This window comes from Equus caballus, chromosome 1 (genome assembly GCF_041296265.1).
Source record: "Equus caballus isolate H_3958 breed thoroughbred chromosome 1, TB-T2T, whole genome shotgun sequence".
Lineage (NCBI taxonomy): Eukaryota > Metazoa > Chordata > Mammalia > Perissodactyla > Equidae > Equus > Equus caballus.
In genome coordinates this window covers 91,796,541-91,818,521 of record NC_091684.1, presented here as the reverse complement: position 1 = coordinate 91,818,521, position 21,981 = coordinate 91,796,541, and the positions used below count along the sequence as shown (strand labels likewise).

At 69.6% G+C, this 21,981-nt stretch overlaps 5 non-coding genes across 5 annotated transcripts; all 5 read left to right on the top strand.

Annotated features, from left to right (window-relative positions):
• The first annotated feature begins 1,839 nt into the window (after positions 1-1,839).
• LOC138919127 (5S ribosomal RNA) lies at positions 1,840-1,958 on the top strand. Its single transcript, XR_011429063.1, has one exon. It is a non-coding gene; the product is annotated as a 5S ribosomal RNA (ribosomal RNA).
• A 4,070-nt stretch (positions 1,959-6,028) lies between these two features.
• On the top strand, positions 6,029-6,147 carry LOC138919126 (5S ribosomal RNA). The gene has a single exon (XR_011429060.1). It is a non-coding gene; the product is annotated as a 5S ribosomal RNA (ribosomal RNA).
• A 4,070-nt stretch (positions 6,148-10,217) lies between these two features.
• Positions 10,218-10,337, top strand: LOC138919250 (5S ribosomal RNA). Its single transcript, XR_011429265.1, has one exon. It is a non-coding gene; the product is annotated as a 5S ribosomal RNA (ribosomal RNA).
• A 4,070-nt stretch (positions 10,338-14,407) lies between these two features.
• LOC138919125 (5S ribosomal RNA) lies at positions 14,408-14,526 on the top strand. The gene has a single exon (XR_011429059.1). It is a non-coding gene; the product is annotated as a 5S ribosomal RNA (ribosomal RNA).
• Positions 14,527-18,604: 4,078 nt separating this feature from the next.
• LOC138919124 (5S ribosomal RNA) lies at positions 18,605-18,723 on the top strand. The gene has a single exon (XR_011429058.1). It is a non-coding gene; the product is annotated as a 5S ribosomal RNA (ribosomal RNA).
• The last annotated feature ends 3,258 nt before the right edge of the window (positions 18,724-21,981 follow it).

Sequence of the window (21,981 nt, the reverse complement as noted above, 5' to 3'; positions counted from 1 at the left end):
GCAGAACCTGACGAGGACACGTGCCGTGGAAAATGGAGAGCTTGGCGCCCCGGAGGGCCTCGTCGGACGTCTGTGGATGGCCGTCGCTCTCTTTGCCGAAGCCCGCCCCCTGCCCGTCTTCTCTCCGTCCCAGGGTCCCCTTTCCAGTGGGACGCAAGAAGGCCCACAGGGCCCAAACGCTGGAGACGGGCAGCGCACACAGCGCGCCCTGGGTCCCGGGGGGTGCGGCGGGAAAGCCTTGCGGCACAGAACCCTGAAGCCCAGAGGTCTCGAGACAGGGAGAGCCGGGACGTCGGCAGGCACCGACGGGCCTTCGGACGCGACTCTTCCTCCCCGTCGTCACACCGTGCTGCTCCTCCCTCCGTCCTGGGCGCGAGCGCGCTCTTGGGAAAACGGAGGCGCCTTCGTCGGTGACCTAGCGGGCGGGAGATCCCGGGCAACGTCCCCAGCGGCACTTGAGCAGAACGGGGACGCTGCGGTCGGTCGTCGGGGAGGGGCTTCTACATGTCTGGTAGATGGAGCTGCTTTCTCGTGCCAAGTTCTCTGGGCCCTGACTTTTCTGCCTGCTCCTTCTATCACCTCAGTAAGGTCGGGGGTGCCCGGCAGAAAGAGGAAAAGAGCCAGAGTGAAGAAGCGGAGAGAAAGGAACACGCAAACCCGGACGCGCACACACACAGGCACACAGACACACAGGCGCGCGCGCGCGCACACACACACACACACACACGCCTACACACCCACTCGCACAACACGCACACGCACACGCAAGCGCAGACAGAGCGCGCCAGCGAGCTCCGGTGCCTGTCTGTGGTTCCTGGGCGATGGCGGGGCAGCGATGCCGGGAGCCCGGGACTCCTGAGAGCCTGTCTGCGCGGCCTAGGGCCCCAGGGGTGATCGCCAGCCCCGGGGCCCCTGCCTCCTGGCCCGGGCCCAGCTCCAGCACCACCGCCCTCCTGGGGGGGAAGCGAGCTCTTGGGCAGAGCCTCTCTGGGTCAGGGTGGGTGTCTGTCTAGGTCCGTGTCTTGGATCCTCTCCGTGTCGCCGTTTCTCTGTTTCTCCGTGTCTCTGTCTCTGTCTCTGTCTCTGGGTCTCTGGGCTGGCGCCAGCAGGAGCTGTCCAGGGTCCCCGCGAGGGGCGGGTTGGGGGCGGGGTGCCGGTCTCCTGGGCGGCGCTGGCGGGGGGAAGGGTGGCCGCCCCGCCTCCCCGCGCCCTCAGGGGCAGCGCGGCGGGCTTCCGCTGACGCCCTCTGGTCGCGCCGGTGGCTCCGCCTGGGTTTGGGCAAGTCGGGGCCCGGCCGGCGCCGCAGAGGTCAGGGCTCCCGCTGGGAGGCCCCTCGGGCCGGAGGGGACTCAGAGGAGCACGGGCCCGGCGGCCCGACGCCCCGACGCCTCGGGCCAAGTGCCCCGCGCCCCCCACCTCCCAGCAGCCGCATCTCCTGCGACCCATCGCCGGATCCGAGCGGCCAGGGCGGCCTGGAGTGTTCCCGGGCCGCGAGGGGAGAGCGCCCAGCCAGGCGCCCCGCCCCCATCCCCGCCCCCACCACCCCTCGTTTCCCACCGCCGCCCGCCCCGCCCCGCCTCCTCGCACCCCGGGCTGCTCCAGGCCTCCGCGCCCTGGGAGGGCAGCAGGGCGGGGCAGCGCAGGGTTTGGCTGGCCCGCTGGCCGCGCCCGAGGCGGCCGCGGCGGGAGGCAGCAGCGGGAGGAAGGCGGCAGGCCGAGCGCGGGCGCAGGGGGCGCCGGCGGCGGCGGGTGCGCGTCACAGAGGCCTGGGCGCGCGCGCGAGCCGCGGGCCGGGCGACGCGGCGCGGCTTCTTAGGGGCGCCGGCGGCAGGCGCCAGCGTCTACGGCCATACCACCCTGAACGCGCCCGATCTCGTCTGATCTCGGAAGCTAAGCAGGGTCGGGCCTGGTTAGTACTTGGATGGGAGACCGCCTGGGAATACCGGGTGCTGTAGGCTTTTGCCTCCCTCGCCTTTTGCCGCCTCCGGCCTCCGTCCTCCGCGGACGCCCCCCACCCCTCCAGCCAGCCCTCCCCCACCCCCCCCGCCACCCTCCGCACCGCGGGCCCGCCGGCGCCGCCCATGGGCAGGGCCCAACCCCTCCCCGCCACAGCCCAACCCTTCCAGCTCGCGGCCCCACCCGAACCCAGGGCCAATCGGGGCCAGCCCGGCGGGACCGGGACCGGGACCGGGACCGGGACCCCGACGCCGCACACGCCGCCCGCCGGCTCCCTCTGGCCTCGGCCTCTTCCCACCCGCTCGGCTCCCGCTCCGGTGACACCCCAGCCCTTCCCTCGGCGCCCCGCCCCCGCCGCCCCAGCCGCCGGGTAGAGTCGTCCTGTCAGGTGGAACGGATTCCACGGCGGTGCCGGGAGGCCCAAACGGGTCCCAAAGCGACCAGCCCCGCCCACCGAGGAAAGACACCTGGTCAGGCTTTTCCAGACACCGCCCGCTTCTCCAAGGACAGGGCGGACTGGGTTAGAGAGGCGCGTCTCGGGCACCTCACCCAAGACGGGATGGCTTCTGCCTTTGCTGGCGTCTGTGCCGCTGCAGGTCATCTTCTAAAACCTGGTACCCGCTCGCTTGTCCTTGAGAGGCTCATTCACAATCAACACTCCTTTCCCGACCTAAGTTTGTCCCTGTCAGTTTGTCTCGCTTTTCCTTCCAGAAGCCCCCTTCCCGGGGTGGCGGGGAGGGGGGGAGGTGGTGGGGGGTAGGGGGGTGGGTGGGTCTGAGTTTCAAGCTCCACCTGACTAGGATCCCATTCTGCTTTCGCCTTCGGGCGGTCCTGCCTCGCTTGGAAACGCTGCTACGTTGCTCCTGGTGGATGAGCTTGCGTTCGTTTTGAGTTTGAGAACGCTGGATGCAAAGATGAGGAGTCTTGATGGCTGAGGCTTTTGGTGTCCCCTCACTCGGGGGCCTCCCTCTCTTCCCGCCTCCCCCCGCCTCCCCACCCACCCCCTCACACCCGACCCCTACCACCCCAGGGCCCCGGCCGGGCCCCGCCCCTCCAGGCCGCATCTGTCAGAGGGAGTTGAAAAGCCTCCTGACAGGACACGTCCTCCCTCAGCAGCCAGCCCTTCCTGGCTCCCTGGCTTCAGCTTTCCGTTCGCGTGGCTCGGGCAGCCTTTCGCATCTTCTTTGCACCTGCCTGTGTTTGCAACAGAGGACCGTGGCCAAGGGATCCAGGAAACCGGGAGGAGAGCTGGCTTCCGGGGAGGCGAATGGGAAGGACAGGGAGGCAGAGAGGGAGCCTTGCCTCAGAGAACGGACTTTGAACCCCCGAAGGGAAAAGTCCTCCAGATAAACCACGTCTTCCCCACCGAATCCAAGAGCCATACTCGCTCGCTGTGGAAAAATGGGGACATCCCGGTCAAAGCAGGACGAGAGAGGACCCAAAGCTCCCTCCTCTCCCCGTTCAGCCATCGTCGTCCTGGGAGGGAGTCTCTCCGCGGTTCGCTTCTCCTGCCGGCCCCGTTTCCCCTCCTGCCAACCCAGCGCCTCTATCGCCTGCTCCTCGCTTCCTCGGGCTGCGGGCTGCGGGCTGCGGGCTGCGGGCTGCGGGCCGCGGGCTGCGGGATGGGGGGGCAGGGGCGGTGCGCGTCGCTCCCTGCCAGCTCGTGCCCGGGGTGGTTCTGACGGGTCCCCGGATCTGATCTCCGAGGAGCACCTTCTGCGGGGAGAAGCGGGACTGCGTCCCTGTCAGTTTCCCGGAGCGCGGGACCGGAGCCTTGCCCCGAAACGCAGGCTCGGGAGACCGAAGTCCTGAGCTGAAACCCAAGGGCCGCCGTCTCCCGCGAGTGACGTGCCCTCCCTGAGCTGCGCTTTCCTCATCTGGTGCGAGGGGGTCCTGGAGTTCGTGCCTCCTTGCGGGGGCGAGTGCTGGTGAGAACGCAAGCGGGAAACACGGAGCGGACCGCTCAGCACGGAGCGCGGCCTCGGTGGGGGCCCGGGCCTCGGCCGCCGTCCTTCCCCACGAGCCTACTTCTTGCCGCCAAGGCTCATCCAGCACCCAGGGATCGATCGCCTGGCTGCTTCCGGCCAGACACTCTCCTAGGTGCTGGCCACCCAGCAGCCGAGAACGCGGGTGCCAATCTCGGCCTCCGGGGCGTTCGCCTCCTCGCCTCTGGGGCCGCAAGACCAGCGGTGTGCCTACGCATGCCGGCGAGAGGTGGCAGAACCTGACGAGGACACGTGCCGTGGAAAATGGAGAGCTTGGCGCCCCGGAGGGCCTCGTCGGACGTCTGTGGATGGCCGTCGCTCTCTTTGCCGAAGCCCGCCCCCTGCCCGTCTTCTCTCCGTCCCAGGGTCCCCTTTCCAGTGGGACGCAAGAAGGCCCACAGGGCCCAAACGCTGGAGATGGGCAGCGCACACAGCGCGCCCTGGGTCCCGGGGGCTGCGGCGGGAAAGCCTTGCGGCACAGAACCCTGAAGCCCAGAGGTCTCGAGACAGGGAGAGCCGGGACGTCGGCAGGCACCGACGGGCCTTCGGACGCGACTCTTCCTCCCCGTCGTCACACCGTGCTGCTCCTCCCTCCGTCCTGGGCGCGAGCGCGCTCTTGGGAAAACGGAGGCGCCTTCGTCGGTGACCTAGCGGGCGGGAGATCCCGGGCAACGTCCCCAGCGGCACTTGAGCAGAACGGGGACGCTGCGGTCGGTCGTCGGGGAGGGGCTTCTACATGTCTGGTAGATGGAGCTGCTTTCTCGTGCCAAGTTCTCTGGGCCCTGACTTTTCTGCCTGCTCCTTCTATCACCTCAGTAAGGTCGGGGGTGCCCGGCAGAAAGAGGAAAAGAGCCAGAGTGAAGAAGCGGAGAGAAAGGAACACGCAAACCCGGACGCGCACACACACAGGCACACAGACACACAGGCGCGCGCGCGCGCGCACACACACACACACACACACACGCCTACACACCCACTCGCACAACACGCACACGCACACGCACACGCACACGCAAGCGCAGACAGAGCGCGCCAGCGAGCTCCGGTGCCTGTCTGTGGTTCCTGGGCGATGGCGGGGCAGCGATGCCGGGAGCCCGGGACTCCTGAGAGCCTGTCTGCGCGGCCTAGGGCCCCAGGGGTGATCGCCAGCCCCGGGGCCCCTGCCTCCTGGCCCGGGCCCAGCTCCAGCACCACCGCCCTCCTGGGGGGGAAGCGAGCTCTTGGGCAGAGCCTCTCTGGGTCAGGGTGGGTGTCTGTCTAGGTCCGTGTCTTGGATCCTCTCCGTGTCGCCGTTTCTCTGTTTCTCCGTGTCTCTGTCTCTGTCTCTGTCTCTGGGTCTCTGGGCTGGCGCCAGCAGGAGCTGTCCAGGGTCCCCGCGAGGGGCGGGTTGGGGGCGGGGTGCCGGTCTCCTGGGCGGCGCTGGCGGGGGGAAGGGTGGCCGCCCCGCCTCCCCGCGCCCTCAGGGGCAGCGCGGCGGGCTTCCGCTGACGCCCTCTGGTCGCGCCGGTGGCTCCGCCTGGGTTTGGGCAAGTCGGGGCCCGGCCGGCGCCGCAGAGGTCAGGGCTCCCGCTGGGAGGCCCCTCGGGCCGGAGGGGACTCAGAGGAGCACGGGCCCGGCGGCCCGACGCCCCGACGCCTCGGGCCAAGTGCCCCGCGCCCCCCACCTCCCAGCAGCCGCATCTCCTGCGACCCATCGCCGGATCCGAGCGGCCAGGGCGGCCTGGAGTGTTCCCGGGCCGCGAGGGGAGAGCGCCCAGCCAGGCGCCCCGCCCCCATCCCCGCCCCCACCACCCCTCGTTTCCCACCGCCGCCCGCCCCGCCCCGCCTCCTCGCACCCCGGGCTGCTCCAGGCCTCCGCGCCCTGGGAGGGCAGCAGGGCGGGGCAGCGCAGGGTTTGGCTGGCCCGCTGGCCGCGCCCGAGGCGGCCGCGGCGGGAGGCAGCAGCGGGAGGAAGGCGGCAGGCCGAGCGCGGGCGCAGGGGGCGCCGGCGGCGGCGGGTGCGCGTCACAGAGGCCTAGGCGCGCGCGCGAGCCGCGGGCCGGGCGACGCGGCGCGGCTTCTTAGGGGCGCCGGCGGCAGGCGCCAGCGTCTACGGCCATACCACCCTGAACGCGCCCGATCTCGTCTGATCTCGGAAGCTAAGCAGGGTCGGGCCTGGTTAGTACTTGGATGGGAGACCGCCTGGGAATACCGGGTGCTGTAGGCTTTTGCCTCCCTCGCCTTTTGCCGCCTCCGGCCTCCGTCCTCCGCGGACGCCCCCCACCCCTCCAGCCAGCCCTCCCCCACCCCCCCCGCCACCCTCCGCACCGCGGGCCCGCCGGCGCCGCCCATGGGCAGGGCCCAACCCCTCCCCGCCACAGCCCAACCCTTCCAGCTCGCGGCCCCACCCGAACCCAGGGCCAATCGGGGCCAGCCCGGCGGGACCGGGACCGGGACCGGGACCGGGACCCCGACGCCGCACACGCCGCCCGCCGGCTCCCTCTGGCCTCGGCCTCTTCCCACCCGCTCGGCTCCCGCTCCGGTGACACCCCAGCCCTTCCCTCGGCGCCCCGCCCCCGCCGCCCCAGCCGCCGGGTAGAGTCGTCCTGTCAGGTGGAACGGATTCCACGGCGGTGCCGGGAGGCCCAAACGGGTCCCAAAGCGACCAGCCCCGCCCACCGAGGAAAGACACCTGGTCAGGCTTTTCCAGACACCGCCCGCTTCTCCAAGGACAGGGCGGACTGGGTTAGAGAGGCGCGTCTCGGGCACCTCACCCAAGACGGGATGGCTTCTGCCTTTGCTGGCGTCTGTGCCGCTGCAGGTCATCTTCTAAAACCTGGTACCCGCTCGCTTGTCCTTGAGAGGCTCATTCACAATCAACACTCCTTTCCCGACCTAAGTTTGTCCCTGTCAGTTTGTCTCGCTTTTCCTTCCAGAAGCCCCCTTCCCGGGGTGGCGGGGAGGGGGGGAGGTGGTGGGGGGTAGGGGGGTGGGTGGGTCTGAGTTTCAAGCTCCACCTGACTAGGATCCCATTCTGCTTTCGCCTTCGGGCGGTCCTGCCTCGCTTGGAAACGCTGCTACGTTGCTCCTGGTGGATGAGCTTGCGTTCGTTTTGAGTTTGAGAACGCTGGATGCAAAGATGAGGAGTCTTGATGGCTGAGGCTTTTGGTGTCCCCTCACTCGGGGGCCTCCCTCTCTTCCCGCCTCCCCCCGCCTCCCCACCCACCCCCTCACACCCGACCCCTACCACCCCAGGGCCCCGGCCGGGCCCCGCCCCTCCAGGCCGCATCTGTCAGAGGGAGTTGAAAAGCCTCCTGACAGGACACGTCCTCCCTCAGCAGCCAGCCCTTCCTGGCTCCCTGGCTTCAGCTTTCCGTTCGCGTGGCTCGGGCAGCCTTTCGCATCTTCTTTGCACCTGCCTGTGTTTGCAACAGAGGACCGTGGCCAAGGGATCCAGGAAACCGGGAGGAGAGCTGGCTTCCGGGGAGGCGAATGGGAAGGACAGGGAGGCAGAGAGGGAGCCTTGCCTCAGAGAACGGACTTTGAACCCCCGAAGGGAAAAGTCCTCCAGATAAACCACGTCTTCCCCACCGAATCCAAGAGCCATACTCGCTCGCTGTGGAAAAATGGGGACATCCCGGTCAAAGCAGGACGAGAGAGGACCCAAAGCTCCCTCCTCTCCCCGTTCAGCCATCGTCGTCCTGGGAGGGAGTCTCTCCGCGGTTCGCTTCTCCTGCCGGCCCCGTTTCCCCTCCTGCCAACCCAGCGCCTCTATCGCCTGCTCCTCGCTTCCTCGGGCTGCGGGCTGCGGGCTGCGGGCTGCGGGCTGCGGGCCGCGGGCTGCGGGATGGGGGGGCAGGGGCGGTGCGCGTCGCTCCCTGCCAGCTCGTGCCCGGGGTGGTTCTGACGGGTCCCCGGATCTGATCTCCGAGGAGCACCTTCTGCGGGGAGAAGCGGGACTGCGTCCCTGTCAGTTTCCCGGAGCGCGGGACCGGAGCCTTGCCCCGAAACGCAGGCTCGGGAGACCGAAGTCCTGAGCTGAAACCCAAGGGCCGCCGTCTCCCGCGAGTGACGTGCCCTCCCTGAGCTGCGCTTTCCTCATCTGGTGCGAGGGGGTCCTGGAGTTCGTGCCTCCTTGCGGGGGCGAGTGCTGGTGAGAACGCAAGCGGGAAACACGGAGCGGACCGCTCAGCACGGAGCGCGGCCTCGGTGGGGGCCCGGGCCTCGGCCGCCGTCCTTCCCCACGAGCCTACTTCTTGCCGCCAAGGCTCATCCAGCACCCAGGGATCGATCGCCTGGCTGCTTCCGGCCAGACACTCTCCTAGGTGCTGGCCACCCAGCAGCCGAGAACGCGGGTGCCAATCTCGGCCTCCGGGGCGTTCGCCTCCTCGCCTCTGGGGCCGCAAGACCAGCGGTGTGCCTACGCATGCCGGCGAGAGGTGGCAGAACCTGACGAGGACACGTGCCGTGGAAAATGGAGAGCTTGGCGCCCCGGAGGGCCTCGTCGGACGTCTGTGGATGGCCGTCGCTCTCTTTGCCGAAGCCCGCCCCCTGCCCGTCTTCTCTCCGTCCCAGGGTCCCCTTTCCAGTGGGACGCAAGAAGGCCCACAGGGCCCAAACGCTGGAGATGGGCAGCGCACACAGCGCGCCCTGGGTCCCGGGGGCTGCGGCGGGAAAGCCTTGCGGCACAGAACCCTGAAGCCCAGAGGTCTCGAGACAGGGAGAGCCGGGACGTCGGCAGGCACCGACGGGCCTTCGGACGCGACTCTTCCTCCCCGTCGTCACACCGTGCTGCTCCTCCCTCCGTCCTGGGCGCGAGCGCGCTCTTGGGAAAACGGAGGCGCCTTCGTCGGTGACCTAGCGGGCGGGAGATCCCGGGCAACGTCCCCAGCGGCACTTGAGCAGAACGGGGACGCTGCGGTCGGTCGTCGGGGAGGGGCTTCTACATGTCTGGTAGATGGAGCTGCTTTCTCGTGCCAAGTTCTCTGGGCCCTGACTTTTCTGCCTGCTCCTTCTATCACCTCAGTAAGGTCGGGGGTGCCCGGCAGAAAGAGGAAAAGAGCCAGAGTGAAGAAGCGGAGAGAAAGGAACACGCAAACCCGGACGCGCACACACACAGGCACACAGACACACAGGCGCGCGCGCGCGCGCACACACACACACACACACACACGCCTACACACCCACTCGCACAACACGCACACGCACACGCACACGCACACGCAAGCGCAGACAGAGCGCGCCAGCGAGCTCCGGTGCCTGTCTGTGGTTCCTGGGCGATGGCGGGGCAGCGATGCCGGGAGCCCGGGACTCCTGAGAGCCTGTCTGCGCGGCCTAGGGCCCCAGGGGTGATCGCCAGCCCCGGGGCCCCTGCCTCCTGGCCCGGGCCCAGCTCCAGCACCACCGCCCTCCTGGGGGGGAAGCGAGCTCTTGGGCAGAGCCTCTCTGGGTCAGGGTGGGTGTCTGTCTAGGTCCGTGTCTTGGATCCTCTCCGTGTCGCCGTTTCTCTGTTTCTCCGTGTCTCTGTCTCTGTCTCTGTCTCTGGGTCTCTGGGCTGGCGCCAGCAGGAGCTGTCCAGGGTCCCCGCGAGGGGCGGGTTGGGGGCGGGGTGCCGGTCTCCTGGGCGGCGCTGGCGGGAGGAAGGGTGGCCGCCCCGCCTCCCCGCGCCCTCAGGGGCAGCGCGGCGGGCTTCCGCTGACGCCCTCTGGTCGCGCCGGTGGCTCCGCCTGGGTTTGGGCAAGTCGGGGCCCGGCCGGCGCCGCAGAGGTCAGGGCTCCCGCTGGGAGGCCCCTCGGGCCGGAGGGGACTCAGAGGAGCACGGGCCCGGCGGCCCGACGCCCCGACGCCTCGGGCCAAGTGCCCCGCGCCCCCCACCTCCCAGCAGCCGCATCTCCTGCGACCCATCGCCGGATCCGAGCGGCCAGGGCGGCCTGGAGTGTTCCCGGGCCGCGAGGGGAGAGCGCCCAGCCAGGCGCCCCGCCCCCATCCCCGCCCCCACCACCCCTCGTTTCCCACCGCCGCCCGCCCCGCCCCGCCTCCTCGCACCCCGGGCTGCTCCAGGCCTCCGCGCCCTGGGAGGGCAGCAGGGCGGGGCAGCGCAGGGTTTGGCTGGCCCGCTGGCCGCGCCCGAGGCGGCCGCGGCGGGAGGCAGCAGCGGGAGGAAGGCGGCAGGCCGAGCGCGGGCGCAGGGGGCGCCGGCGGCGGCGGGTGCGCGTCACAGAGGCCTAGGCGCGCGCGCGAGCCGCGGGCCGGGCGACGCGGCGCGGCTTCTTAGGGGCGCCGGCGGCAGGCGCCAGCGTCTACGGCCATACCACCCTGAACGCGCCCGATCTCGTCTGATCTCGGAAGCATAAGCAGGGTCGGGCCTGGTTAGTACTTGGATGGGAGACCGCCTGGGAATACCGGGTGCTGTAGGCTTTTGCCTCCCTCGCCTTTTGCCGCCTCCGGCCTCCGTCCTCCGCGGACGCCCCCCACCCCTCCAGCCAGCCCTCCCCCACCCCCCCCGCCACCCTCCGCACCGCGGGCCCGCCGGCGCCGCCCATGGGCAGGGCCCAACCCCTCCCCGCCACAGCCCAACCCTTCCAGCTCGCGGCCCCACCCGAACCCAGGGCCAATCGGGGCCAGCCCGGCGGGACCGGGACCGGGACCGGGACCGGGACCCCGACGCCGCACACGCCGCCCGCCGGCTCCCTCTGGCCTCGGCCTCTTCCCACCCGCTCGGCTCCCGCTCCGGTGACACCCCAGCCCTTCCCTCGGCGCCCCGCCCCCGCCGCCCCAGCCGCCGGGTAGAGTCGTCCTGTCAGGTGGAACGGATTCCACGGCGGTGCCGGGAGGCCCAAACGGGTCCCAAAGCGACCAGCCCCGCCCACCGAGGAAAGACACCTGGTCAGGCTTTTCCAGACACCGCCCGCTTCTCCAAGGACAGGGCGGACTGGGTTAGAGAGGCGCGTCTCGGGCACCTCACCCAAGACGGGATGGCTTCTGCCTTTGCTGGCGTCTGTGCCGCTGCAGGTCATCTTCTAAAACCCGGTACCCGCTCGCTTGTCCTTGAGAGGCTCATTCACAATCAACACTCCTTTCCCGACCTAAGTTTGTCCCTGTCAGTTTGTCTCGCTTTTCCTTCCAGAAGCCCCCTTCCCGGGGTGGCGGGGAGGGGGGGAGGTGGTGGGGGGTAGGGGGGTGGGTGGGTCTGAGTTTCAAGCTCCACCTGACTAGGATCCCATTCTGCTTTCGCCTTCGGGCGGTCCTGCCTCGCTTGGAAACGCTGCTACGTTGCTCCTGGTGGATGAGCTTGCGTTCGTTTTGAGTTTGAGAACGCTGGATGCAAAGATGAGGAGTCTTGATGGCTGAGGCTTTTGGTGTCCCCTCACTCGGGGGCCTCCCTCTCTTCCCGCCTCCCCCCGCCTCCCCACCCACCCCCTCACACCCGACCCCTACCACCCCAGGGCCCCGGCCGGGCCCCGCCCCTCCAGGCCGCATCTGTCAGAGGGAGTTGAAAAGCCTCCTGACAGGACACGTCCTCCCTCAGCAGCCAGCCCTTCCTGGCTCCCTGGCTTCAGCTTTCCGTTCGCGTGGCTCGGGCAGCCTTTCGCATCTTCTTTGCACCTGCCTGTGTTTGCAACAGAGGACCGTGGCCAAGGGATCCAGGAAACCGGGAGGAGAGCTGGCTTCCGGGGAGGCGAATGGGAAGGACAGGGAGGCAGAGAGGGAGCCTTGCCTCAGAGAACGGACTTTGAACCCCCGAAGGGAAAAGTCCTCCAGATAAACCACGTCTTCCCCACCGAATCCAAGAGCCATACTCGCTCGCTGTGGAAAAATGGGGACATCCCGGTCAAAGCAGGACGAGAGAGGACCCAAAGCTCCCTCCTCTCCCCGTTCAGCCATCGTCGTCCTGGGAGGGAGTCTCTCCGCGGTTCGCTTCTCCTGCCGGCCCCGTTTCCCCTCCTGCCAACCCAGCGCCTCTATCGCCTGCTCCTCGCTTCCTCGGGCTGCGGGCTGCGGGCTGCGGGCTGCGGGCTGCGGGCCGCGGGCTGCGGGATGGGGGGGCAGGGGCGGTGCGCGTCGCTCCCTGCCAGCTCGTGCCCGGGGTGGTTCTGACGGGTCCCCGGATCTGATCTCCGAGGAGCACCTTCTGCGGGGAGAAGCGGGACTGCGTCCCTGTCAGTTTCCCGGAGCGCGGGACCGGAGCCTTGCCCCGAAACGCAGGCTCGGGAGACCGAAGTCCTGAGCTGAAACCCAAGGGCCGCCGTCTCCCGCGAGTGACGTGCCCTCCCTGAGCTGCGCTTTCCTCATCTGGTGCGAGGGGGTCCTGGAGTTCGTGCCTCCTTGCGGGGGCGAGTGCTGGTGAGAACGCAAGCGGGAAACACGGAGCGGACCGCTCAGCACGGAGCGCGGCCTCGGTGGGGGCCCGGGCCTCGGCCGCCGTCCTTCCCCACGAGCCTACTTCTTGCCGCCAAGGCTCATCCAGCACCCAGGGATCGATCGCCTGGCTGCTTCCGGCCAGACACTCTCCTAGGTGCTGGCCACCCAGCAGCCGAGAACGCGGGTGCCAATCTCGGCCTCCGGGGCGTTCGCCTCCTCGCCTCTGGGGCCGCAAGACCAGCGGTGTGCCTACGCATGCCGGCGAGAGGTGGCAGAACCTGACGAGGACACGTGCCGTGGAAAATGGAGAGCTTGGCGCCCCGGAGGGCCTCGTCGGACGTCTGTGGATGGCCGTCGCTCTCTTTGCCGAAGCCCGCCCCCTGCCCGTCTTCTCTCCGTCCCAGGGTCCCCTTTCCAGTGGGACGCAAGAAGGCCCACAGGGCCCAAACGCTGGAGATGGGCAGCGCACACAGCGCGCCCTGGGTCCCGGGGGCTGCGGCGGGAAAGCCTTGCGGCACAGAACCCTGAAGCCCAGAGGTCTCGAGACAGGGAGAGCCGGGACGTCGGCAGGCACCGACGGGCCTTCGGACGCGACTCTTCCTCCCCGTCGTCACACCGTGCTGCTCCTCCCTCCGTCCTGGGCGCGAGCGCGCTCTTGGGAAAACGGAGGCGCCTTCGTCGGTGACCTAGCGGGCGGGAGATCCCGGGCAACGTCCCCAGCGGCACTTGAGCAGAACGGGGACGCTGCGGTCGGTCGTCGGGGAGGGGCTTCTACATGTCTGGTAGATGGAGCTGCTTTCTCGTGCCAAGTTCTCTGGGCCCTGACTTTTCTGCCTGCTCCTTCTATCACCTCAGTAAGGTCGGGGGTGCCCGGCAGAAAGAGGAAAAGAGCCAGAGTGAAGAAGCGGAGAGAAAGGAACACGCAAACCCGGACGCGCACACACACAGGCACACAGACACACAGGCGCGCGCGCGCGCGCACACACACACACACACACACACGCCTACACACCCACTCGCACAACACGCACACGCACACGCACACGCACACGCAAGCGCAGACAGAGCGCGCCAGCGAGCTCCGGTGCCTGTCTGTGGTTCCTGGGCGATGGCGGGGCAGCGATGCCGGGAGCCCGGGACTCCTGAGAGCCTGTCTGCGCGGCCTAGGGCCCCAGGGGTGATCGCCAGCCCCGGGGCCCCTGCCTCCTGGCCCGGGCCCAGCTCCAGCACCACCGCCCTCCTGGGGGGGAAGCGAGCTCTTGGGCAGAGCCTCTCTGGGTCAGGGTGGGTGTCTGTCTAGGTCCGTGTCTTGGATCCTCTCCGTGTCGCCGTTTCTCTGTTTCTCCGTGTCTCTGTCTCTGTCTCTGTCTCTGGGTCTCTGGGCTGGCGCCAGCAGGAGCTGTCCAGGGTCCCCGCGAGGGGCGGGTTGGGGGCGGGGTGCCGGTCTCCTGGGCGGCGCTGGCGGGAGGAAGGGTGGCCGCCCCGCCTCCCCGCGCCCTCAGGGGCAGCGCGGCGGGCTTCCGCTGACGCCCTCTGGTCGCGCCGGTGGCTCCGCCTGGGTTTGGGCAAGTCGGGGCCCGGCCGGCGCCGCAGAGGTCAGGGCTCCCGCTGGGAGGCCCCTCGGGCCGGAGGGGACTCAGAGGAGCACGGGCCCGGCGGCCCGACGCCCCGACGCCTCGGGCCAAGTGCCCCGCGCCCCCCACCTCCCAGCAGCCGCATCTCCTGCGACCCATCGCCGGATCCGAGCGGCCAGGGCGGCCTGGAGTGTTCCCGGGCCGCGAGGGGAGAGCGCCCAGCCAGGCGCCCCGCCCCCATCCCCGCCCCCACCACCCCTCGTTTCCCACCGCCGCCCGCCCCGCCCCGCCTCCTCGCACCCCGGGCTGCTCCAGGCCTCCGCGCCCTGGGAGGGCAGCAGGGCGGGGCAGCGCAGGGTTTGGCTGGCCCGCTGGCCGCGCCCGAGGCGGCCGCGGCGGGAGGCAGCAGCGGGAGGAAGGCGGCAGGCCGAGCGCGGGCGCAGGGGGCGCCGGCGGCGGCGGGTGCGCGTCACAGAGGCCTGGGCGCGCGCGCGAGCCGCGGGCCGGGCGACGCGGCGCGGCTTCTTAGGGGCGCCGGCGGCAGGCGCCAGCGTCTACGGCCATACCACCCTGAACGCGCCCGATCTCGTCTGATCTCGGAAGCTAAGCAGGGTCGGGCCTGGTTAGTACTTGGATGGGAGACCGCCTGGGAATACCGGGTGCTGTAGGCTTTTGCCTCCCTCGCCTTTTGCCGCCTCCGGCCTCCGTCCTCCGCGGACGCCCCCCACCCCTCCAGCCAGCCCTCCCCCACCCCCCCCGCCACCCTCCGCACCGCGGGCCCGCCGGCGCCGCCCATGGGCAGGGCCCAACCCCTCCCCGCCACAGCCCAACCCTTCCAGCTCGCGGCCCCACCCGAACCCAGGGCCAATCGGGGCCAGCCCGGCGGGACCGGGACCGGGACCGGGACCGGGACCCCGACGCCGCACACGCCGCCCGCCGGCTCCCTCTGGCCTCGGCCTCTTCCCACCCGCTCGGCTCCCGCTCCGGTGACACCCCAGCCCTTCCCTCGGCGCCCCGCCCCCGCCGCCCCAGCCGCCGGGTAGAGTCGTCCTGTCAGGTGGAACGGATTCCACGGCGGTGCCGGGAGGCCCAAACGGGTCCCAAAGCGACCAGCCCCGCCCACCGAGGAAAGACACCTGGTCAGGCTTTTCCAGACACCGCCCGCTTCTCCAAGGACAGGGCGGACTGGGTTAGAGAGGCGCGTCTCGGGCACCTCACCCAAGACGGGATGGCTTCTGCCTTTGCTGGCGTCTGTGCCGCTGCAGGTCATCTTCTAAAACCTGGTACCCGCTCGCTTGTCCTTGAGAGGCTCATTCACAATCAACACTCCTTTCCCGACCTAAGTTTGTCCCTGTCAGTTTGTCTCGCTTTTCCTTCCAGAAGCCCCCTTCCCGGGGTGGCGGGGAGGGGGGGAGGTGGTGGGGGGGTAGGGGGGTGGGTGGGTCTGAGTTTCAAGCTCCACCTGACTAGGATCCCATTCTGCTTTCGCCTTCGGGCGGTCCTGCCTCGCTTGGAAACGCTGCTACGTTGCTCCTGGTGGATGAGCTTGCGTTCGTTTTGAGTTTGAGAACGCTGGATGCAAAGATGAGGAGTCTTGATGGCTGAGGCTTTTGGTGTCCCCTCACTCGGGGGCCTCCCTCTCTTCCCGCCTCCCCCCGCCTCCCCACCCACCCCCTCACACCCGACCCCTACCACCCCAGGGCCCCGGCCGGGCCCCGCCCCTCCAGGCCGCATCTGTCAGAGGGAGTTGAAAAGCCTCCTGACAGGACACGTCCTCCCTCAGCAGCCAGCCCTTCCTGGCTCCCTGGCTTCAGCTTTCCGTTCGCGTGGCTCGGGCAGCCTTTCGCATCTTCTTTGCACCTGCCTGTGTTTGCAACAGAGGACCGTGGCCAAGGGATCCAGGAAACCGGGAGGAGAGCTGGCTTCCGGGGAGGCGAATGGGAAGGACAGGGAGGCAGAGAGGGAGCCTTGCCTCAGAGAACGGACTTTGAACCCCCGAAGGGAAAAGTCCTCCAGATAAACCACGTCTTCCCCACCGAATCCAAGAGCCATACTCGCTCGCTGTGGAAAAATGGGGACATCCCGGTCAAAGCAGGACGAGAGAGGACCCAAAGCTCCCTCCTCTCCCCGTTCAGCCATCGTCGTCCTGGGAGGGAGTCTCTCCGCGGTTCGCTTCTCCTGCCGGCCCCGTTTCCCCTCCTGCCAACCCAGCGCCTCTATCGCCTGCTCCTCGCTTCCTCGGGCTGCGGGCTGCGGGCTGCGGGCTGCGGGCTGCGGGCTGCGGGCCGCGGGCTGCGGGATGGGGGGGCAGGGGCGGTGCGCGTCGCTCCCTGCCAGCTCGTGCCCGGGGTGGTTCTGACGGGTCCCCGGATCTGATCTCCGAGGAGCACCTTCTGCGGGGAGAAGCGGGACTGCGTCCCTGTCAGTTTCCCGGAGCGCGGGACCGGAGCCTTGCCCCGAAACGCAGGCTCGGGAGACCGAAGTCCTGAGCTGAAACCCAAGGGCCGCCGTCTCCCGCGAGTGACGTGCCCTCCCTGAGCTGCGCTTTCCTCATCTGGTGCGAGGGGGTCCTGGAGTTCGTGCCTCCTTGCGGGGGCGAGTGCTGGTGAGAACGCAAGCGGGAAACACGGAGCGGACCGCTCAGCACGGAGCGCGGCCTCGGTGGGGGCCCGGGCCTCGGCCGCCGTCCTTCCCCACGAGCCTACTTCTTGCCGCCAAGGCTCATCCAGCACCCAGGGATCGATCGCCTGGCTGCTTCCGGCCAGACACTCTCCTAGGTGCTGGCCACCCAGCAGCCGAGAACGCGGGTGCCAATCTCGGCCTCCGGGGCGTTCGCCTCCTCGCCTCTGGGGCCGCAAGACCAGCGGTGTGCCTACGCATGCCGGCGAGAGGTGGCAGAACCTGACGAGGACACGTGCCGTGGAAAATGGAGAGCTTGGCGCCCCGGAGGGCCTCGTCGGACGTCTGTGGATGGCCGTCGCTCTCTTTGCCGAAGCCCGCCCCCTGCCCGTCTTCTCTCCGTCCCAGGGTCCCCTTTCCAGTGGGACGCAAGAAGGCCCACAGGGCCCAAACGCTGGAGATGGGCAGCGCACACAGCGCGCCCTGGGTCCCGGGGGCTGCGGCGGGAAAGCCTTGCGGCACAGAACCCTGAAGCCCAGAGGTCTCGAGACAGGGAGAGCCGGGACGTCGGCAGGCACCGACGGGCCTTCGGACGCGACTCTTCCTCCCCGTCGTCACACCGTGCTGCTCCTCCCTCCGTCCTGGGCGCGAGCGCGCTCTTGGGAAAACGGAGGCGCCTTCGTCGGTGACCTAGCGGGCGGGAGATCCCGGGCAACGTCCCCAGCGGCACTTGAGCAGAACGGGGACGCTGCGGTCGGTCGTCGGGGAGGGGCTTCTACATGTCTGGTAGATGGAGCTGCTTTCTCGTGCCAAGTTCTCTGGGCCCTGACTTTTCTGCCTGCTCCTTCTATCACCTCAGTAAGGTCGGGGGTGCCCGGCAGAAAGAGGAAAAGAGCCAGAGTGAAGAAGCGGAGAGAAAGGAACACGCAAACCCGGACGCGCACACACACAGGCACACAGACACACAGGCGCGCGCGCGCGCGCACACACACACACACACACACACGCCTACACACCCACTCGCACAACACGCACACGCACACGCACACGCACACGCAAGCGCAGACAGAGCGCGCCAGCGAGCTCCGGTGCCTGTCTGTGGTTCCTGGGCGATGGCGGGGCAGCGATGCCGGGAGCCCGGGACTCCTGAGAGCCTGTCTGCGCGGCCTAGGGCCCCAGGGGTGATCGCCAGCCCCGGGGCCCCTGCCTCCTGGCCCGGGCCCAGCTCCAGCACCACCGCCCTCCTGGGGGGGAAGCGAGCTCTTGGGCAGAGCCTCTCTGGGTCAGGGTGGGTGTCTGTCTAGGTCCGTGTCTTGGATCCTCTCCGTGTCGCCGTTTCTCTGTTTCTCCGTGTCTCTGTCTCTGTCTCTGTCTCTGGGTCTCTGGGCTGGCGCCAGCAGGAGCTGTCCAGGGTCCCCGCGAGGGGCGGGTTGGGGGCGGGGTGCCGGTCTCCTGGGCGGCGCTGGCGGGAGGAAGGGTGGCCGCCCCGCCTCCCCGCGCCCTCAGGGGCAGCGCGGCGGGCTTCCGCTGACGCCCTCTGGTCGCGCCGGTGGCTCCGCCTGGGTTTGGGCAAGTCGGGGCCCGGCCGGCGCCGCAGAGGTCAGGGCTCCCGCTGGGAGGCCCCTCGGGCCGGAGGGGACTCAGAGGAGCACGGGCCCGGCGGCCCGACGCCCCGACGCCTCGGGCCAAGTGCCCCGCGCCCCCCACCTCCCAGCAGCCGCATCTCCTGCGACCCATCGCCGGATCCGAGCGGCCAGGGCGGCCTGGAGTGTTCCCGGGCCGCGAGGGGAGAGCGCCCAGCCAGGCGCCCCGCCCCCATCCCCGCCCCCACCACCCCTCGTTTCCCACCGCCGCCCGCCCCGCCCCGCCTCCTCGCACCCCGGGCTGCTCCAGGCCTCCGCGCCCTGGGAGGGCAGCAGGGCGGGGCAGCGCAGGGTTTGGCTGGCCCGCTGGCCGCGCCCGAGGCGGCCGCGGCGGGAGGCAGCAGCGGGAGGAAGGCGGCAGGCCGAGCGCGGGCGCAGGGGGCGCCGGCGGCGGCGGGTGCGCGTCACAGAGGCCTGGGCGCGCGCGCGAGCCGCGGGCCGGGCGACGCGGCGCGGCTTCTTAGGGGCGCCGGCGGCAGGCGCCAGCGTCTACGGCCATACCACCCTGAACGCGCCCGATCTCGTCTGATCTCGGAAGCTAAGCAGGGTCGGGCCTGGTTAGTACTTGGATGGGAGACCGCCTGGGAATACCGGGTGCTGTAGGCTTTTGCCTCCCTCGCCTTTTGCCGCCTCCGGCCTCCGTCCTCCGCGGACGCCCCCCACCCCTCCAGCCAGCCCTCCCCCACCCCCCCCGCCACCCTCCGCACCGCGGGCCCGCCGGCGCCGCCCATGGGCAGGGCCCAACCCCTCCCCGCCACAGCCCAACCCTTCCAGCTCGCGGCCCCACCCGAACCCAGGGCCAATCGGGGCCAGCCCGGCGGGACCGGGACCGGGACCGGGACCGGGACCCCGACGCCGCACACGCCGCCCGCCGGCTCCCTCTGGCCTCGGCCTCTTCCCACCCGCTCGGCTCCCGCTCCGGTGACACCCCAGCCCTTCCCTCGGCGCCCCGCCCCCGCCGCCCCAGCCGCCGGGTAGAGTCGTCCTGTCAGGTGGAACGGATTCCACGGCGGTGCCGGGAGGCCCAAACGGGTCCCAAAGCGACCAGCCCCGCCCACCGAGGAAAGACACCTGGTCAGGCTTTTCCAGACACCGCCCGCTTCTCCAAGGACAGGGCGGACTGGGTTAGAGAGGCGCGTCTCGGGCACCTCACCCAAGACGGGATGGCTTCTGCCTTTGCTGGCGTCTGTGCCGCTGCAGGTCATCTTCTAAAACCTGGTACCCGCTCGCTTGTCCTTGAGAGGCTCATTCACAATCAACACTCCTTTCCCGACCTAAGTTTGTCCCTGTCAGTTTGTCTCGCTTTTCCTTCCAGAAGCCCCCTTCCCGGGGTGGCGGGGAGGGGGGGAGGTGGTGGGGGGGTAGGGGGGTGGGTGGGTCTGAGTTTCAAGCTCCACCTGACTAGGATCCCATTCTGCTTTCGCCTTCGGGCGGTCCTGCCTCGCTTGGAAACGCTGCTACGTTGCTCCTGGTGGATGAGCTTGCGTTCGTTTTGAGTTTGAGAACGCTGGATGCAAAGATGAGGAGTCTTGATGGCTGAGGCTTTTGGTGTCCCCTCACTCGGGGGCCTCCCTCTCTTCCCGCCTCCCCCCGCCTCCCCACCCACCCCCTCACACCCGACCCCTACCACCCCAGGGCCCCGGCCGGGCCCCGCCCCTCCAGGCCGCATCTGTCAGAGGGAGTTGAAAAGCCTCCTGACAGGACACGTCCTCCCTCAGCAGCCAGCCCTTCCTGGCTCCCTGGCTTCAGCTTTCCGTTCGCGTGGCTCGGGCAGCCTTTCGCATCTTCTTTGCACCTGCCTGTGTTTGCAACAGAGGACCGTGGCCAAGGGATCCAGGAAACCGGGAGGAGAGCTGGCTTCCGGGGAGGCGAATGGGAAGGACAGGGAGGCAGAGAGGGAGCCTTGCCTCAGAGAACGGACTTTGAACCCCCGAAGGGAAAAGTCCTCCAGATAAACCACGTCTTCCCCACCGAATCCAAGAGCCATACTCGCTCGCTGTGGAAAAATGGGGACATCCCGGTCAAAGCAGGACGAGAGAGGACCCAAAGCTCCCTCCTCTCCCCGTTCAGCCATCGTCGTCCTGGGAGGGAGTCTCTCCGCGGTTCGCTTCTCCTGCCGGCCCCGTGTCCCCTCCTGCCAACCCAGCGCCTCTATCGCCTGCTCCTCGCTTCCTCGGGCTGCGGGCTGCGGGCTGCGGGCTGCGGGCTGCGGGCGGCGGGCCGCGGGCTGCGGGATGGGGGGGCAGGGGCGGTGCGCGTCGCTCCCTGCCAGCTCGTGCCCGGGGTGGTTCTGACGGGTCCCCGGATCTGATCTCCGAGGAGCACCTTCTGCGGGGAGAAGCGGGACTGCGTCCCTGTCAGTTTCCCGGAGCGCGGGACCGGAGCCTTGCCCCGAAACGCAGGCTCGGGAGACCGAAGTCCTGAGCTGAAACCCAAGGGCCGCCGTCTCCCGCGAGTGACGTGCCCTCCCTGAGCTGCGCTTTCCTCATCTGGTGCGAGGGGGTCCTGGAGTTCGTGCCTCCTTGCGGGGGCGAGTGCTGGTGAGAACGCAAGCGGGAAACACGGAGCGGACCGCTCAGCACGGAGCGCGGCCTCGGTGGGGGCCCGGGCCTCGGCCGCCGTCCTTCCCCACGAGCCTACTTCTTGCCGCCGAGGCTCATCCAGCACCCAGGGATCGATCGCCTGGCTGCTTCCGGCCAGACACTCTCCTAGGTGCTGGCCACCCAGCAGCCGAGAACGCGGGTGCCAATCTCGGCCTCCGGGGCGTTCGCCTCCTCGCCTCTGGGGCCGCAAGACCAGCGGTGTGCCTACGCATGCCGGCGAGAGGTGGCAGAACCTGACGAGGACACGTGCCGTGGAAAATGGAGAGCTTGGCGCCCCGGAGGGCCTCGTCGGACGTCTGTGGATGGCCGTCGCTCTCTTTGCCGAAGCCCGCCCCCTGCCCGTCTTCTCTCCGTCCCAGGGTCCCCTTTCCAGTGGGACGCAAGAAGGCCCACAGGGCCCAAACGCTGGAGACGGGCAGCGCACACAGCGCTCCCTGGGTCCCGGGGGCTGCGGCGGGAAAGCCTTGCGGCACAGAACCCTGAAGCCCAGAGGTCTCGAGACAGGGAGAGCCGGGACGTCGGCAGGCACCGACGGGCCTTCGGACGCGACTCTTCCTCCCCGTCGTCACACCGTGCTGCTCCTCCCTCCGTCCTGGGCGCGAGCGCGCTCTTGGGAAAACGGAGGCGCCTTCGTCGGTGACCTAGCGGGCGGGAGATCCCGGGCAACGTCCCCAGCGGCACTTGAGCAGAACGGGGACGCTGCGGTCGGTCGTCGGGGAGGGGCTTCTACATGTCTGGTAGATGGAGCTGCTTTCTCGTGCCAAGTTCTCTGGGCCCTGACTTTTCTGCCTGCTCCTTCTATCACCTCAGTAAGGTCGGGGGTGCCCGGCAGAAAGAGGAAAAGAGCCAGAGTGAAGAAGCGGAGAGAAAGGAACACGCAAACCCGGACGCGCACACACACAGGCACACAGACACACAGGCGCGCGCGCGCGCGCACACACACACACACACACACACGCCTACACACCCACTCGCACAACACGCACACGCACACGCACACGCACACGCAAGCGCAGACAGAGCGCGCCAGCGAGCTCCGGTGCCTGTCTGTGGTTCCTGGGCGATGGCGGGGCAGCGATGCCGGGAGCCCGGGACTCCTGAGAGCCTGTCTGCGCGGCCTAGGGCCCCAGGGGTGATCGCCAGCCCCGGGGCCCCTGCCTCCTGGCCCGGGCCCAGCTCCAGCACCACCGCCCTCCTGGGGGGGAAGCGAGCTCTTGGGCAGAGCCTCTCTGGGTCAGGGTGGGTGTCTGTCTAGGTCCGT